General features: G+C 37.9%; 1 protein-coding gene and 1 pseudogene across 4 annotated transcripts in view; one reads left to right on the top strand and one right to left on the bottom strand.

The window, feature by feature from the left end:
* The window catches only part of LRRC28 (leucine rich repeat containing 28), a 139,828-nt gene that overhangs the window by 61,516 nt on the left and 61,820 nt on the right, over positions 1 to 16,492 (bottom strand). The window lies entirely within an intron of this gene.
* LOC103259295 lies at positions 843 to 8,533 on the top strand (annotated as a pseudogene).

Genomic DNA, 16,492 nt, shown 5'->3' with positions numbered 1-16,492 from the left:
AAGTGAATAAAAAGAAACACAAAGAAAAAAGAAAAATAAACAATAAACCTTCTGATCTAACTTCACAAAATTATTACAGGAGTGAAGAGGAACAGAAGAGCAACCAATCCCTTACATACCATGGGGCCGGGTGCCAAGAGAAGAATGAGACAAAGCCTCGGTCATTGAGAATCACATCACATACAATAGACAGTGTATGTCAGGAGCTCAGAGAAGAAGAGTTAAATGAAGGCTTGGAGAAGCTCTTCCAAAATGTATTGGAGATGGGGATTTGAATAGGGCAAAAGGAAAATGGATACAGCATTCCCAGCAGGGCATGGGGGCGGGGTTAAAAGCATGAGGAAAGGCAAGGAAGTAAGAAACTAAATATAGCAAGCACAGTGGGCAATTTGGGGCCAAACAAGTGCCAAAGACACCAATGAAAGAAGAACAGAAAATAAATGCAATATAGAGGACTTGGTGGAGACAAGGATGGCAATGAATACTGGGTAAAGAAGTTGGATGTACTATAGTGAGAAATGCAGATTCTTTTTTTTTTTTGAGTTGGAGTCTCACTCTGTCACCCAGACTGCAGTGCAGTGGCCGCTCCCGGCCACCGCAGCCTGGACCTGCTGGGCTCCGGCGATCCTACCGCCTCAGGCTTCCAGGTAGCCGGAATTACAGGCATGCGCTACCACACCCGGCTGATTTTTTTTTATTTATTGTAGAGATGAGGTCTCACTGCCCAGGCGGGTCTCGAACCCGCGGGCTCAGGCAATCCACTCACCTCAGCCTCCCAAAGGCGCAGAATTACAGGCTGAGCCACTGAGCCCGGCTATTGAAATGCAGATTCTTGAGGATGAATGTACTCTTCTGAAAGTAAGACTGACAAATATGCAGAAAGCAATGATATGGAAAGAGATCGTAGGATGAGAAAACGAGTAGACATTTGACTAGAACAGAGGCAGTGTGATAGAATTTGAAGGCAAATTCCAGAGATATTTTAATAAAAGCATGAGACAGGCTTGGTTGAATATGAAAAATGATGAAATAGAAAAGACAGTTTTACACTTCTAGACTATTAAACTCCAGTATGCTGATGCCTATGCTAAAAATTTATAGAAAAAAACAATTAAAATTTTATCAATATTTCTGAACTGCGTTATCTATAAACAACCTAAAGGTAATAGAAAAAAATCCATAAAAATGCACAAGGAAGCAAGCAAAATAAATTATTTTAAATACTATCTCAAATATAGTTAAATGTGCAAAGAAGTATTTTGACATGGCTGCAAGAATTACTAAGGTCTGCAATTGTCTTTCATTTTAAATTTGTTTTGCGCTAATGTATTGTAAAATGGATCAATACTTTGTGATTATAAGCTTAAATTTTGATTAAAAATATTGATATAAAGATTCAAGAAACTCAGTAAAGACCAAGTAAGAAAAACACAAAGAGATCATACCTTTACACATCATATCAAACTGTGAAAGACAAAGATAAATACAAAATCTTGAAATCAATAAGAAATTCACTCACCATGTTCAGGGAACAAGAAAGAAGATAACTAAAAAATATACAGTAAAAAAGTCAACATAGTAATTGAAATTGTGCACAAAAATTTTGACATAAAAAAGGCAACAAAGGAAGTTCAGAAGAACAGAAACATACGAGATATCCAGAATACAAATGGCAAATTGGCTGATGTAAAGACAACCATATCAATAATTATATTAAATGTGAACAGACTAGGTCTGAGCCCTGGGGTCTGAAACCAGCTTGGATAAACTGGTGAGACCACATTTTTACAATAAATAAAGAAATTTAGCTGGGTCTGGTGGCACATGCTTGTAGTTCCAGCTACTTGGAAGGCTGAGGTGTAAGGATCGCCAGAGCCCAGCAGGTCGAGGCTGGTGTAGCCATGAGTGTGCCACTGCACACTCAGTCTGGGTGACAGAGTGAGACTCTGACTCAAAAAAAACCCAAACAAAAAGTGAACTATAAATAGTGAATATTTAATGTGACTAAACAACACATTAAAATTGAAGAGTATGTCAGACTACATTAAAAAAAAAAAACACCAATATGCCATCTATGAGAAACATTTTAGATTCAAAGGCACAAATAGGTTGAAAGTAAAAGCATGAAAAATATATCATCCAAATAATAACCATAAGGGAGACTATATTCATATAAAAAAGACATTAAGATAAGAAATACCATATGAGACAAGGAGGAATATTTCATAATGGTAAAATGGATAATAGTTTAGAAAGATATGACAATTATAAATTCATTCACACCTAACAAGAGAGTCCAAAATTACATAAAGCAAAAAACTGACAGAACTGAAAGGAGAAGTAGACATTTTAACAATGATAGATGACGATTTCAATTTACCATTATCAGTAACTTACAGAACAACTGGACAGAAAATCAGCAAGCATATAGAAGACTTAAATTATCCAATCAACCAAAAGAGTTTGGGCCATAATTCCAAAAGACAATCCTGAATATCATAATCCCTATTGTTGAAATCCCAAAAGATTGGAATCCACAAAGTCTAAAATCCCATATGAATATTAAAATCTTGAAAGACTAAAATCCCCAAGATGCAATTTTGGAAAAAATAGTTTTAAAAAATTCTTTTAAAAAGATTATTGCTGGGCTCGGTGGCTCAGCCTGTAATCCCAGCACTTTGGGAGGCCGAGGTGAGTGGACTGCTTGAGCCTGCAGGTTTGAGACCAGCCTGGGCAACTTGGCGAGACCTCGTCACTACAATTAAAAAAAAAAAAAAAAATTAGCCGGGCATGGTAGTGCGCACCTGTAGTTCCAGCTACTTGGAAGGCTGAGGCAGAAGGATCGCCAGAGCCCAACAGGTCAATGCTGGGGTGGCAATGAGCATGCCATTGCACTCCAGCCTGGGCGATGGAGTAAGACTCTAACTCAAAAAAAAAAAAAAAAAAAAAAGAATATTTACATTTTAAAAAGGGGATTTATTTGAGAAACATAAAAACATAACATTTCACAGGCCATTTTATACAATAAAACAGGCAATAATAATATACATCTTTTTGCAAGCATCAACACTCAGATATACTAACAACAGTCACAGAGTATAACAGTTATGAGCCAACAAACCATATCATAAAGAAATATGTCAAAAAGAGAAATGTATAAGTATATATTACTATGGTTAGTAATTGTGTGCACCGAGTTTTAACTGTGGTCATCTGAAATACTGTGATGAACAACCTAAGTCTTCTGACAAGATCAATCAAAAACTGCAAAGGGTTACCAATGAAAATGTAATCATCCAAAGAGACAAGATCTTGAGAATTTTATCTTTCACAAATGCAGATGTACAAAAGAGACACTGCTTTACTTACTGAGGAAGTTTCAACATTTTTACGTACACTCACAATGCTTATACACAGAGCCAATGTTGTGATAAGACATTTTGGTGGAGTCAAATTTATTTTCAAAATGCACAAAATACATTAGAACTCTCTATGTCCTTACACAGTTTATATCTCCAGTAATAGAAATGATGTGAAGATGAATACACAGCACAGCGAGTTGGTGCTATGTGTGAAGGGGCAGACGTCATATACCACTGATCGTTTTGGCAGGACATCTCTTGTATTTTTCAGCTAAGTTTCCTCTTCTGTGATCTTTGAAACAGTCTGCACTTGTATTTGGAAGGTGGTTGTGGTCTACAAATTTTGTAAGATATGCTGTCCATTGCTAAGTTAGTTATTATTTGATCACAGCAATTAAATGACTGTCTGCTTTTATGGCACCAGTAATAATTAGCTGTTAAAGTTTTATATTTTATCATTATTTAAGTAGCCTCATATACTTACACAGCCTTTCTGCAAGACAACAATTTCATGATATCTTCCATTGTATTGGAAGAAATACAGTAAGAAGGAATATTTGTCTTCCTCAATACCAAATCTGTATTAGGGTTTCCCAGAGAGATAGAACAGTAGGATATGTGTACAGATAGATATAGGAAAGGAGAATTTTTTTTAGGGGAACTAAAAACTTTTTTAGGGTGGCTAAGAAGTCCCATGACAGGCTGTATGTGAGCTGGAAACCCTGTGATGCTGAGAGCTTGGCTCAGTACAAGTCTGAAGACCTTGGAACCAGGCATGCCAATGGTGTAACTCTCAGTCGGAGATCAGAAGTCTCAGCACTTGGGGAGCTGCTGGTGTAAATTCTGGAGTCAAGCCTAGAGTTCTAATGTCCAAAGCAGCAGAAGAAAAATCTGTCCCAGCTCTCAGAGAAAGACTTTCTGTATTTGTTCTCTCTGGGACCCTGGCCTATACGATGGTGCCTGCCAAGGCTGAGGGCAGATGTTTCCTACCTACTTTACTCAGACTGACACACTAATCTCTGGAAACACCCTTACAGAAACACCCCAAATATTACTTTACCAGGTTTCTAGGTATTCCTTAATCCATTCAAGTCCACAAGACTACCCCTTGTCAACTTGCACCCATACACATCTCTTGAAATCATACTTAATTTTCAAATAAAGGCAGCAACAAGGCAATAGTTCCATCTAATGTGATGCAACTAACATGATGCAACTATCCTGTGTACAAGCAAGGGGCACTAATTCCTTCCCCAGAATTCAATGTTCAAGACTTCAACATTTGTTAATCTTTTAAGATTTTGATTTTGGAGATTTTAGACATTGGGGGTTTTAGACTTTAGAGATTTCAATATCGAGATTTCAACATTTGGGGTATGGTACTCAGGATTTTGATCAGTATCTCAAACAAATTGACCTAACTTGACATTTAAGAACACTACAGCAGAGTATACCTTCTTTTCAAGTGCACATGATACATTCTCCAGAACAGCCATATGCTAGGACCATTACAGAAGTCTTATATTTAAAAGGATTGAAGTCATGCAAAGCATGTCCTTTCACCAAAAGGAAATTAAATTAGAAATCAACAACAGAACAAAATCTGGGAAATACTCAAATACTTGGAAACTAAACAGTATACATTTAAATAACCCACAATAGTAAAAGAAATCACAAGGAAAACTAGAATATTTTTTGCCCAAATGAAAACAATCAACACAAGTTATCAAAATTTATGGAATGCAGCCAAGGAAGTGGTTAGTAGGAGATTCAAAACTTTAAATGCCTACACTAGGAAAGAAAGTTCTCAAACTCATTTCCTAAGCTTCTACTTTTAGAAGGGAAAAAAAGAAGTGAAAACTAAACCCAAAATAAGTAGAAGAAAGGAAATAATAAAAAATAAAGCAGATATCAATGAAATAGAAATCAGAAAAACAACAGAAAAATTAAACAAAAACAGAAGTTGGTTCTTTAGAAAGGTAAAAAAAATTGACAAACCTTTAGCTAGACTGACCAAAATTTTATATATATATATATATATATATATATATGAGAAAAATGACACAAATTACCAAAATTGGGAACAAAAGATGGGACATTACTGTTAACTTTACAGAAATGAAAAGGTCTATAAGGGAATACCATGAACAAATTTATTCCAACAAATTAGCAACTTATAAAATGAACATATATCTAGAAAGACAAATTATTAAACCTAATTCGGGAATTCAGTAAAAATATAAATAGATGTAACAGAAGTAAAAAAAATTAATTAGTAATTTCAACTCTTCCTACAAGAAAAAAACCAAGCCAGATAGCTTTTCTATTCTATTAAATACTTAAACTTTATGAAATATTTAAAGAAGTACTACCAATTCTTTACAAATTCTCTCAGAAAACAGGAAGAAAAACTTCCCAACTCATTCTAAGAGGCCAGCTTTACCCTGATACTAAACAAAAACATCATAAGAAGTCTACAGATCAATATCCCTCATAAATATAAATGCAAAAATCCTTAGCAAAGTATTATCAAACAAAAGCTAGAAGCAACATACAAAAATGACCATACATCATGAACGAGTAGGACCAATGCCAGGAATATAAGACTGGTTTAACACCTAAAAAACCAATCAATGTAATAATATACATGTTCACTGAAAAAGCACAGAAACCACATGATCATCTCAACAGATGCAGAAAAAGCATTTCACAAAATTTAAAATCATGTCATGATAAACACTCTCAACCAAGCAGGATTAAAAGGTAACTCCTTCAAGGTGTACCTAAAAAAATACCCTGAGCTGAGACTATATTTAAGGGTAGCAGATAGTGCTTTCCTCTTCAGATCAGGAAAAAAGGCACCAATGTGCTGGGAGGTTGTAGCAAATGTCACAGGCAACAACCTAACAAAAGCATCGGGAATGGAAAAGAAAAAGTAAAATTTATTTTATTTACAGCCAAGATGCTCTTTAGTGGAAAATATTAATTAAAGGATCCACAAAACCATTAGAATTAATAAACAAGTTTAACAAGGTTGCTGGGTACAAAATCAGTATTAGAAAATCAATTGTATTTCTATGTGCCAGGAAAAAATTCAAAAATTAAATTATGAAAATAAGTCCATTCACAATATCACCAAAAGATGAAATACTCAGTAACAAATTAAACAATACTTGGTATAAAACTAATATGCTAAAAACTATAAAACACTCCTGAGAGAAATTAAAGAAGATCTAAATAAATGGAAAGCTATTTTATGTCACAGACTTAAAGATTTAACACTGGCGACATCTACTATCCCAAAATTGATACACAGCAACACAATCCCAATCAAAATCCCAAAAGGCTGTTTTTTCATAGAAATTATAGGCCAATTTTTTTTTTTTTTTTAAGTGAGACAGCAGGATTTATTGAGAGAACAGAAAAGTTCCCACAGTGGAAGGGAACCAGAATAGGTTGCCCCTTGATAGACCAATTTTAAATCCTTTTTTTTTTGAGTTGGAGTCTCACTCTGTCGCCCAGACTGGAGGGCAGTGGCCGCTCCCAGCCACCGCAGCCTCAGCCTCGACCTGCTGGGCTCCAGCGATCCTTCCGCCTCAGCCTTCCGAGTAGCCGGAATTACAGGCACGCACTACCACGCCCGGCTAATTTTTTGATTTTATTGTAGAGATGAGGTCTCGCCTGCCCAGGCGGGTCTCGAACCCGTGGGCTCAGGCAATCCACTCACCTCAGCCTCCCAAAGGCGTGGGATTACAGGCTGAGCCACCGAGCCCGGCTTAATTTTAAATTTTATATTTAAAATGCAAAGGATCTAGAATAACCAAAACAGTTTTTAAAAGAAGGATAAATGCTCTTTAGCAGGTGAATGGACAAACTCCGGTATGTACATACAATGAAACACAACTCAGCAACAAAAGGAATAAATTATGTATACATAACAACACGGCTGAATCACAAATGCATTATGCCAGTTGAAAGCCAGACTCAAATGGTGCATACTGTATGATTCCATTTATATGATATTCTGGAAATGGCACACTAAATAACTAGAAAATGGAACACACTGCCAGGGCATGGAAGATGGACAAAGGCCGATGTACAAGGGGAAAGGAGAGCCTTGGGGTGTTTGAACTCTTATGTATCTTGAGCGTGGAGATGGTGTACAACCGAACATCAAAGGCGTAAATTTTACTGTACATTGAAATAAAAAATAAAAATAGTAAATAAAAAATTATTTTCAAAAATAAAATTATCCATTTTATTCTATTTATTTATTTAGAGTTGGAGTCTCACTCTGTCACCCAGGCTGGAGTGCTGTGGCACACTCATGGTCAACCCAGCATCGACTCCTGGGCTCCAGCGATCCTTCCGTCTCAGTCTTCCAAGGATAGGCTCGCTGTACCATGCGTCGCTAATTTTTTTTTTAATTGTAGAGACGAGGTCTCGCCAAGTTGCCCCGGCTGGTCTCGAACCTGCGGACTCAGGCAATCCAATCGCTTTGGCCTCCCAAGGAGCTGGGACTACGGCTAAACCACTGAGCCCGGCCTATTCTTTTTATTATATAAAATGGTAAATATGGTCTCCAAGATGACCACTTGGGTAAGGTGGCGTCTGGCCCGGGCAGCAGAGGTGGCAGTACCCAAGGGTGAGCTTGTCGGCCACAGACTGCTACATGGTGCATGAGATCTACAATGGGGAGAATGCCCAAGACCAGTTTGAGTCCGAGCTGGAGCAGGCACTGGAAGCCCAGTACAAGTACATTGTGATTGAGACCACCCACATCAGCGATGAGATGGCTCGCTGGATCACTGTGGGCAGTCGCCTACATAAGACGGTCGCCATGGCGGGCACTGCTTGCCTCTTCACCCTGTTGGCGCTACCCTTGAGATTATTCCCACTACATCTCACTGCCCGCTGGCATGCTAAGCCTGGTCTGCTGCACCCTCTACGGAATCTCCTGGCAGTCTGAATCTTGCTGCAAGTATCAAGTGGAGTACAATTCCTATAAACTGTCCCGCCTCCCTCTGTGCACACTCACCTCCTCCACCCCAGTGGTGCTGGTCCAGAAGGACAACCTGCACAGAAAGAGACTGAACAACACGATAACCATGGCTGCCCTTGGGTACTGTGTAAAGAAGATTTACGCACTCTATGCCGTAAGATTTCAGTAGAACGGGGAGAGAAGCAAAACCACCCAGCCTACAAGAGACAACAGAATATTCAGGTGGCCACGGTGACATTTTTTGCTCTGTGAGGCAGCAGAACCTGGGAAGGTATTTGGTTTAATATTTGTTATTTTTAAAACATAACACAGATCACGGGGGTACCAAGGGTTTTTTCAGCTCATTACACTAAGATGTGGATTTCCATAACCCAAGAAGGGGTCTGAAACTGTGGAAGTCTGACTGGGCTGTGGAATGCTGATGGAAGCAAACACTACTGAGGGAGTCTGGATGTGCTTGATGGGGGGTCTTTAAGTATATTGTTTAACTGTACCAGAAGCTATTGACCATTAAAAATTTGAGAATCTCAAAAAATAAAATGTATATTATAAAGCAAATTTAAAATAATCCATATATTTATTAATTTTTAAAAAATTCTATATTTATCTGAACATTAGAAAAAAGCAGAAGAATTATTATGGGTATAAATTCATATAATTTAATCAGTTCTTAACTGCTTTTATTTCTAATTGTTACTTGGATTTTTCTGAAAAGTATTTTTTAGTATTGTTTGATTGTGTTTCTTTTAATAAAACTGCCTATAATTAACATTATCAACATCAAAAATGTGTATTGCTACATCACCTTGAAATTAATGTAGTAGCCAGCCTGGGTGGCTCAACCTGTAATCCCACGCCTTTGGGAGGCTGAGGTGAGTGGATTGCCTGAGCCCGCGGGTTCGAGACCCACCTGGGCAGTGAGACCTCATCTTTACAATAAATCAAAAAATCAGCCAGGCGTGGTAGCAAATGCTTGTAATTCCATCTACTTGGAAGGCTGAGGCGGAAGGATCACTGGAGCCCAGCAGGTCGAGGCTGTGGTGGCTGGGAGCGGCCACTGCACTCCAGTCTGGGCGACAGAGTGAGACTCCAACTCAAAAAAACAACAACAAAAAAATGAAATTAACGTAGTATTACTGACATAGAGTTATAATGCATTCTTTTTGGAATCCTGGTAGAGTCTTACTCTTTTCAGCTAGTCTCCTGGTTGTCACACCACTCCCAGACCTCTCCACTCCCTCCCTAGGAGTAAACATAAATTTGTATACCTTATTTCTTTAGTGTCCCTGGAATAGTCCTAACTTCAGAGTTGTTTGAATTGTTTACTTTTGTGCTAAAAATACAATACCTTAAAACTTTTCTGCTACTTACAGAGTATGCCAAAAGTGATTTCATTATTGCCATGTAATAATTACGTAGACTAAACAAAAATAACATGGCATCAATTTCAAAAGAAAAGACAGTAAGTCCTCTTTAAATCATGGTTCTGTGCCAATGCACACTGACCTAACCTAAAATTTAAATGGTAATGGGAAGGAAGCCACCCACTGTAGGCAAAGCCAGTGACCACAGAGAGTCAATAACAAGGCCTGCTATTTTTAAGCACTGTTTTTTTCTGGTACCACTAAAAATGGCTTTAATTTGAGCTCCAAAGCACACCGGGTTTAAGAGAACATACAGCAATCACCTCTTATCCGCGGCTTTGCTTTCTGAGGTTTCAGTTACCCACAGTCAACCACAGCCTGAAAATATTAAATGGAAAATTCCACAAGTACACCATGCATGAGTTTTAAATTTCGCGCCATTCTGTGTGGTATGATGAAATCTCACACCATCCTGCTCTGTCCTGCCAATGTCAATTATCCCTTTATCCAGCATATCCACACTATAGGTGCTCCTGGTCGATTAGTCACTCAGTAGCCACCTTGGTTATCAGATCAAAAAAACAGTATATATAAGGTTCAGTACTGTACGAGACTCTTGAGGCGATTTCTCTACAGAGAAATAAAAGAAAAAGCCAGTATTTCTGCCAAATTTATTCACTATACTGTAAGTCTACCTACCTCTTTATATTCATTCATTCATTCATTCTCTCTCTCCCCCTCCCCCCTCCTCCCTCTCTCCCCCCCCCCCCCTTTGGTTTGACTTGAGGTCTGACTCTGCCACCCAGAGTGAAGTGCAGTGGCACAACCATGACTCACAGTCACCTTCACCTGCTGGGCTCAGGTGATCCTTTTGCCTCAGCCTTCTGAGTAGTTGGGACTACAGGCATATGCCACCACACCAAGCTAATTGTATTTGTAGAGATGAGGTCTTGCTATGATGCCCAGGCTGGTCTTGAACTCCTGGGTTCAAGCAATCCTCTCACCTCAGCCTCTCAAAAAGCTGGGATTACAGGCATGAACCTCCATGCCAGACTTCTTTTTCTTTTTCTTGACTGGACTATGGAAGTACATACTCTAGTAGAAATAGGTTCAGTCCTGTCACTAATCAGCTGTGCAAGTTTGGGTTATTTGTTCACTATTTAGATCACTGGTTTGCTGTTAAAAAAAAAATCTGTAAAAAGAGGAGAATAACATAACTCAAGAAGTTAATGATGTGATTAAATGAAATGTCTCACATAATTCAATAATACATTGCAGAAAAATCAATGAATATTTCTCTAACTTTCAGTTCATCATACTATAAAATGTTATAAATGTTAACTCTGCATATAAATACTTCTGTAATTGAGGTAGTTTTTTCATGAAAACACATATATGTTTGTTAAGTCTAACATACACAAAAGGGCTCTTGGGAGAGAGATGTCTTCAGAATCTGGGCAGCCTTACCTTCCTTGGTCAAACAAAAAAATTATAACCAATTCAGACCAACAGAAACATCAGACCATTTTAAAGGAGAGCTAAGAACAGCATTCAGGATATCACATACCCTTAAGTTAACTGCAATGATCAAACAAAGCAACCTCTTAAGACAATACTTTTGATAACTAGGATTAAGTCCTAGATATATTCGAAAATTATTTTATTAAAAAAGCAGAATTCACATCTGTCTAATAAGGAGTTTAACCTGCTTCTCTGATATAAGAATTAAAGTCCTTTAACAATGAATTACTGTACTTGTATTTTAAAATCCAGACTGGTCGCTCTGCAATAAGCAGCCTGTCTAGAAATGGCCTGGATTTTCCTACATGTAGACTGAATCATGCTCACAGACCAGATAGGGGGTCAACATCAAATTGTGGTAAATGATGCTTAATAATAAAAATAAACTTTGATAATTCAGTCCTGAGATGTTTCAGAGTATACATTTTCTTAAAAAGCAGAAAAAGAGCCAGACACTGCTCATGCCTATAATCCCACCACTTTGGGAGGCCGAGGTGAGAGGACTGCCTGAGCCCAGGAGTTCAAGACCAGCCTGGGCAACACAGTGAGATCGCGTCTCTACAATAAAATATTTAGCTGAATGTGGTGGCACTTGCCTATAGTCCCAGCTATTCGGGTGGCTGAGGTGGAAGGATTGCCTGACCCCAGCAGATCCAGGCTGCAGTATCCATGCTCGCACATGCCACTGCACCCCAGCCTGGGTAACAAAATGAGACTTCAATCAAAAAAAAAAAAAAAAAGGCAAAAAAGAGAATCTATAAAAGTAGTGAAAAAATACTGGCAGTCATCATGGACCAGAAAAAGCAGCAGCATTGAAAATTGGTCAATCCCCCCTTTAGTCATCATCACCCCAAGCTAACTCAGTCACTCATTTCTTTCCACAAAGCTGAATCGTAATTCAGTTGTTTATGTGACTCTTGCTTGCTTTGCCCCAACAGACTTGACTTTTCAAGGGACAGAAACTGTCTTATCCATCTTTGTAATAATGTGCTTTAGCCCTGTGACTGGAACACAGGAGGCACTCAGTATCTGTTTGCTCAATGAATGAACTCAAGTGAGAAAATAAACTAGAATGTGATTAACATAGTCTAAACACATATTTGGACTTTAATAGAGGGTTGAAGATAACTTTCCAGGTAAGGAAAGTTTGCCCTTTAAAACTTTTTAAATCATTTTTACTTGATGAGTATATAATAAACTTTTATTTTATGGAGGATATGACCAAACCTGGGAACACCACTATAACTTGCCATTTCCTCCACAGAATAGAGACACACAGAGAACAAAGGCTGTCAAGTGTCCATGATGGCCACACTCCACAATATGTACCAAATCTGTTGTCTCTCCACCTCCAACACTAATACACCGAGATAAGCACTATTCTCATTTCTTGCTTCACCTGACTTGTCTTCTTTGCATCTATTCTCGCCCTCTCTGATCTATTTTCTACACAGAAACCAAAGTGATATTAACACCTAAGTCAGATCATGTTCCTTCCCTTTTCCAAACTCAGCCATGCATGTCAATAAAATGCATTTTTTTATTATTTTATCTTAGTTGTGGGGTACATGTGAGGATTTACTACAAAAATTCCATGCAGGTGAGGTCTGGGTTTCCAGTGTGTCCTCTCTCCCCCTGGTAGTGGTCCTTGTACCCAATATGTGGCTGTGTGCCCCTTATGCCATCTTACTGGTAACACAGTTCCCTAGTCAGTCTTGGCCTGGCTCTCTCCTCCACCTCACTAGAATTACCCTATCCTTAGTCTGGCCCAAGTTATTTCTTCCCTAAGAGCCTCTGAATCTGTTATTATCTCTGGCAGGAATGCCTTTTTTCCCAACTCTTCAAACTGTAGACTCGTTCTTACCTCTTAGAACTGACTTCGCTGATTCCCTAAGTAGGTTCTCAATTACAGTATCCTAATTATTTCCTTCCCTGTATTTATGCAATTTAATTATTTATTCATTTATTTACCTGTTAAACTGTGGACTATGCCTCCCACTAGAAAATAAACTTTATGAGCACAGAGACTTTGACTGTCTTATTCGCTGATATATTCCTAACATATGGTAGGTGCTCAGTAAATATTATTTTGAAATGTATTCCTTAAACTGCTTCACTTAGTGACCGCAGACCTGACTTGCAGCTGCACACAAACCTCACACGTGCAATTCAGATTTGTTGCTTAGCCAAATTACAACTGTTGTGGACTTTTGCGGAAACTCACTAATCCTTGAAAAAAGAAATGTGAAATTCAAAACTGCCAGAGATTTTTGCACATTGGACATAATTTAACTTTTCCTCAATGTCTTATAATTATTTCTGTGAATACAAGTGATGGAAGCATTCTATAAGAAAGATTACTGACAGAAGACCAGCTGCCCACAAGCTAAATAGGCCTACTTTGTTAAGCATTTTCAAATTCTTGTGATTTGCTATAGCTGCTACAGTTTTAGAGAAATATAATGTGTATATATTACAGAATTGACTATAAAATAATGTAACCAAATTTTTGACAAGTATCTCAGAAGTCATGTGAGCAAATAATATTGACTTTCAAGGTCAAAAGCCAGCAAACCAACCCGATGATATATTTTCATTCAGATTTTGAAATTCCTGCTTTGAAATTTCCTTATGGTCTTGATATAGAATTACTTAATGGATTTTAGGAATCAAATCTACCCTAAAAACAGTAAAGATTTGCTACCACCAACTATATTGACAAAAACATGCCTCAAGCCCTGAAGGAAAGTCCAAAAGAAAAAAAATGTAAAGGTCTAAACAAGATTGGCATCCTCAGAAAACATATGCTCAATGACAGCTTATTCTTATAACAATGGTGCTTTCCTGTTTTGGGAATTATTTAGAAACTCTATTAGGAGATCTTATTTAAAGTTAGAAACCAAAAAGTCTTGTTGGAATAAACATGTCTTCAAGAATAACTAATTTGAAGGAATTAACAATGATTTGGTTTTACAAATTTGGCATCTGTTTATGATGTCACTTTTCTATTTGGGAAAGTACAGTCAGATGCATCCAGTTTGGAAAAACCAAATCCATGCCTTAACTGGTCTATTTGATGGACCAGAGATAGCTTGATTTTGGTTCATATCATGATCCAATAAGACTGTGGGGGAGATTATTTCTGGGGCTCAAACAGCACCAGCATATTTCTCCCACCTTTGCTCTAATACTCCATGGTAGCCGCATGTAACCTTGCATGTGTTCCCTCTTAAAACGGCAAGTGTATCACATGTTTCAAAGACACCAGGAGTTAACCAGATATTGGGAGACTTGCTGTGGAATCCATCTGCCAGCTATGCTGGTTTTAAGGAATAATAGTCTACAAATTCAAACATGAACACAAATTTAAATTTAATACACTACTAAGGGTCTGTCAGCATAGGACCCAACTATCCATAATAGAAGGGGCTTGCTATATATTCAGAAGAATGAATGTATGGCTGGTTAAATTTAATAACAAATGATCACAGCTGAAAATAAAATTAACAGTACTAAAAAGCACAATCGAGCCGGGCTCGGTGGCTCAGCCTGTAATCCCGTACCTTTGGGAGGCTGAGGTGAGTGGATTGCCTGAGCCCGCGGGTTCGAGACCCGCCTGGGCAGGCAAGACCTCATCTCTACAATAAATAAAAAAAAATTAGCCAGGCGTGGTAGCGTGTGCCTGTAGTTCCAGCTACTCGGAAGCCTGAGGCGGAGGGATCGCTGGAGCCCAGCAGGTCGAGGTTGCGGTGGCCAGGAGCGGGCACTGCACTCCAGTCTGGGCGATGGAGTGAGACTCCAACTCAAAAAAGAAAAAAAAAAAGCACAATCGAAAAATCTATTAACTATGCATTTGTAGTTATATAAGCAGCACACAATAACTTTTAAGTTAAAAAAAAAAGTAAATGGTGCAGGAAAACTGGCTGACTATATGCAGAAGATTAAAATAAGACCCCTACCTATCATCATACAGGAAAATCAACTCTAAATGGATCAAAGACCTAAACATAAAACCTCAAACTATAAGAACTTTAGAAAACGCAGGAGACATCCTTATGGAAATTGGAACTGGCCACCAATTCCTGATCAAAACCCCAAATGCCCATGCCGTAAGAAACAAAATAGACAACTGGGACCTTATCAAACTGAAAAGCTTCTGCAAAGCAAAAGAAACCATCAAGGGAGTGGGAAGACAACCCACAGAATGGGAAAAAATATTTGCCAACTGCGTATCTGACAAAGGCCTAACATCGAGGATCTACAAGGAACTCGAATGTGCTAAAAAAACAAAAAACAAAACAAAACAAAAAAACCAAACAGCCCTATTAAAAAATAGGTAAAAGATATGAATAGACACTTCTCAAAAGAAGACATATAAGCAGCCAACAGATACATGAAAAAACGCTCAGTCTCACTAATCATCAAAGAAATGCAAATTAAAACCACACTGAGATACCACTTAACTCCAGTCAGGATGGCCACAATCAATAACTCAAAAACAGATGCTGGAGGGGATTTGGGGAAAAAGGAACACTTCTACACTGTTGGTGGGAGTGTAAACTAGTACAACTTCTGTGGAAAACAGTGTGACGATTCCTAAAAGATCTAAAAATCGACATTTCATTCAGTAGTCTTCCAAATAAGTTATTTCCTGGGTGTTTATTTAGAGTATCTAAACAAATAATTAATTTGGTATTTGATGTACCAGGCAAAATGTCACTAAGAATATTGCAGAAAACAAGAAAAAGTAACTAGAAAGTAGTCTTGCTAAAAGGCAATTACAATTCAACTACTGCTAGAAATGGTATTTCTTTCTTCTTTAGATATATTGTCTTTGATTTTTTAAAGCATTTATTCTAAAACTTAGCATCTTTGTTATTGCTTTGTGTCAGCGTGTGGATTTCAACTTGGAAAAATTCTTTATCTTCCTCATTCTGCACGATTCATGGAGATCACATACGCAGATTTTCATTTTATGTTTTATTTTAGTGATTGTCTATTTTACAGATTTCTTCTAGGTAGGCTTTTTTCCTCTTTACTGAGGTAGCACAATGGCGTTTCTAGGTTTTGACCTGAATGAGACCACCAGGTGTCCATTGTTGGTTAAAAAAAAAAAAAAACCTAGTATAATCTCTGCTTCAAGAAATATCACAGTATCACAGTCCATATACAAACTTATTATTTTTTTTTACTTTGCAGAGAATAACTAAGAACAATCCATATTTTATTCTTTGGAAAGAATG

This window comes from Carlito syrichta, unplaced genomic scaffold (genome assembly GCF_000164805.1).
Source record: "Carlito syrichta isolate Samal-C Ts95f unplaced genomic scaffold, Tarsius_syrichta-2.0.1 Scaffold302587, whole genome shotgun sequence".
NCBI lineage: Eukaryota > Metazoa > Chordata > Mammalia > Primates > Tarsiidae > Carlito > Carlito syrichta.
This window is presented reverse-complemented; position numbering and strand designations above follow the sequence as displayed.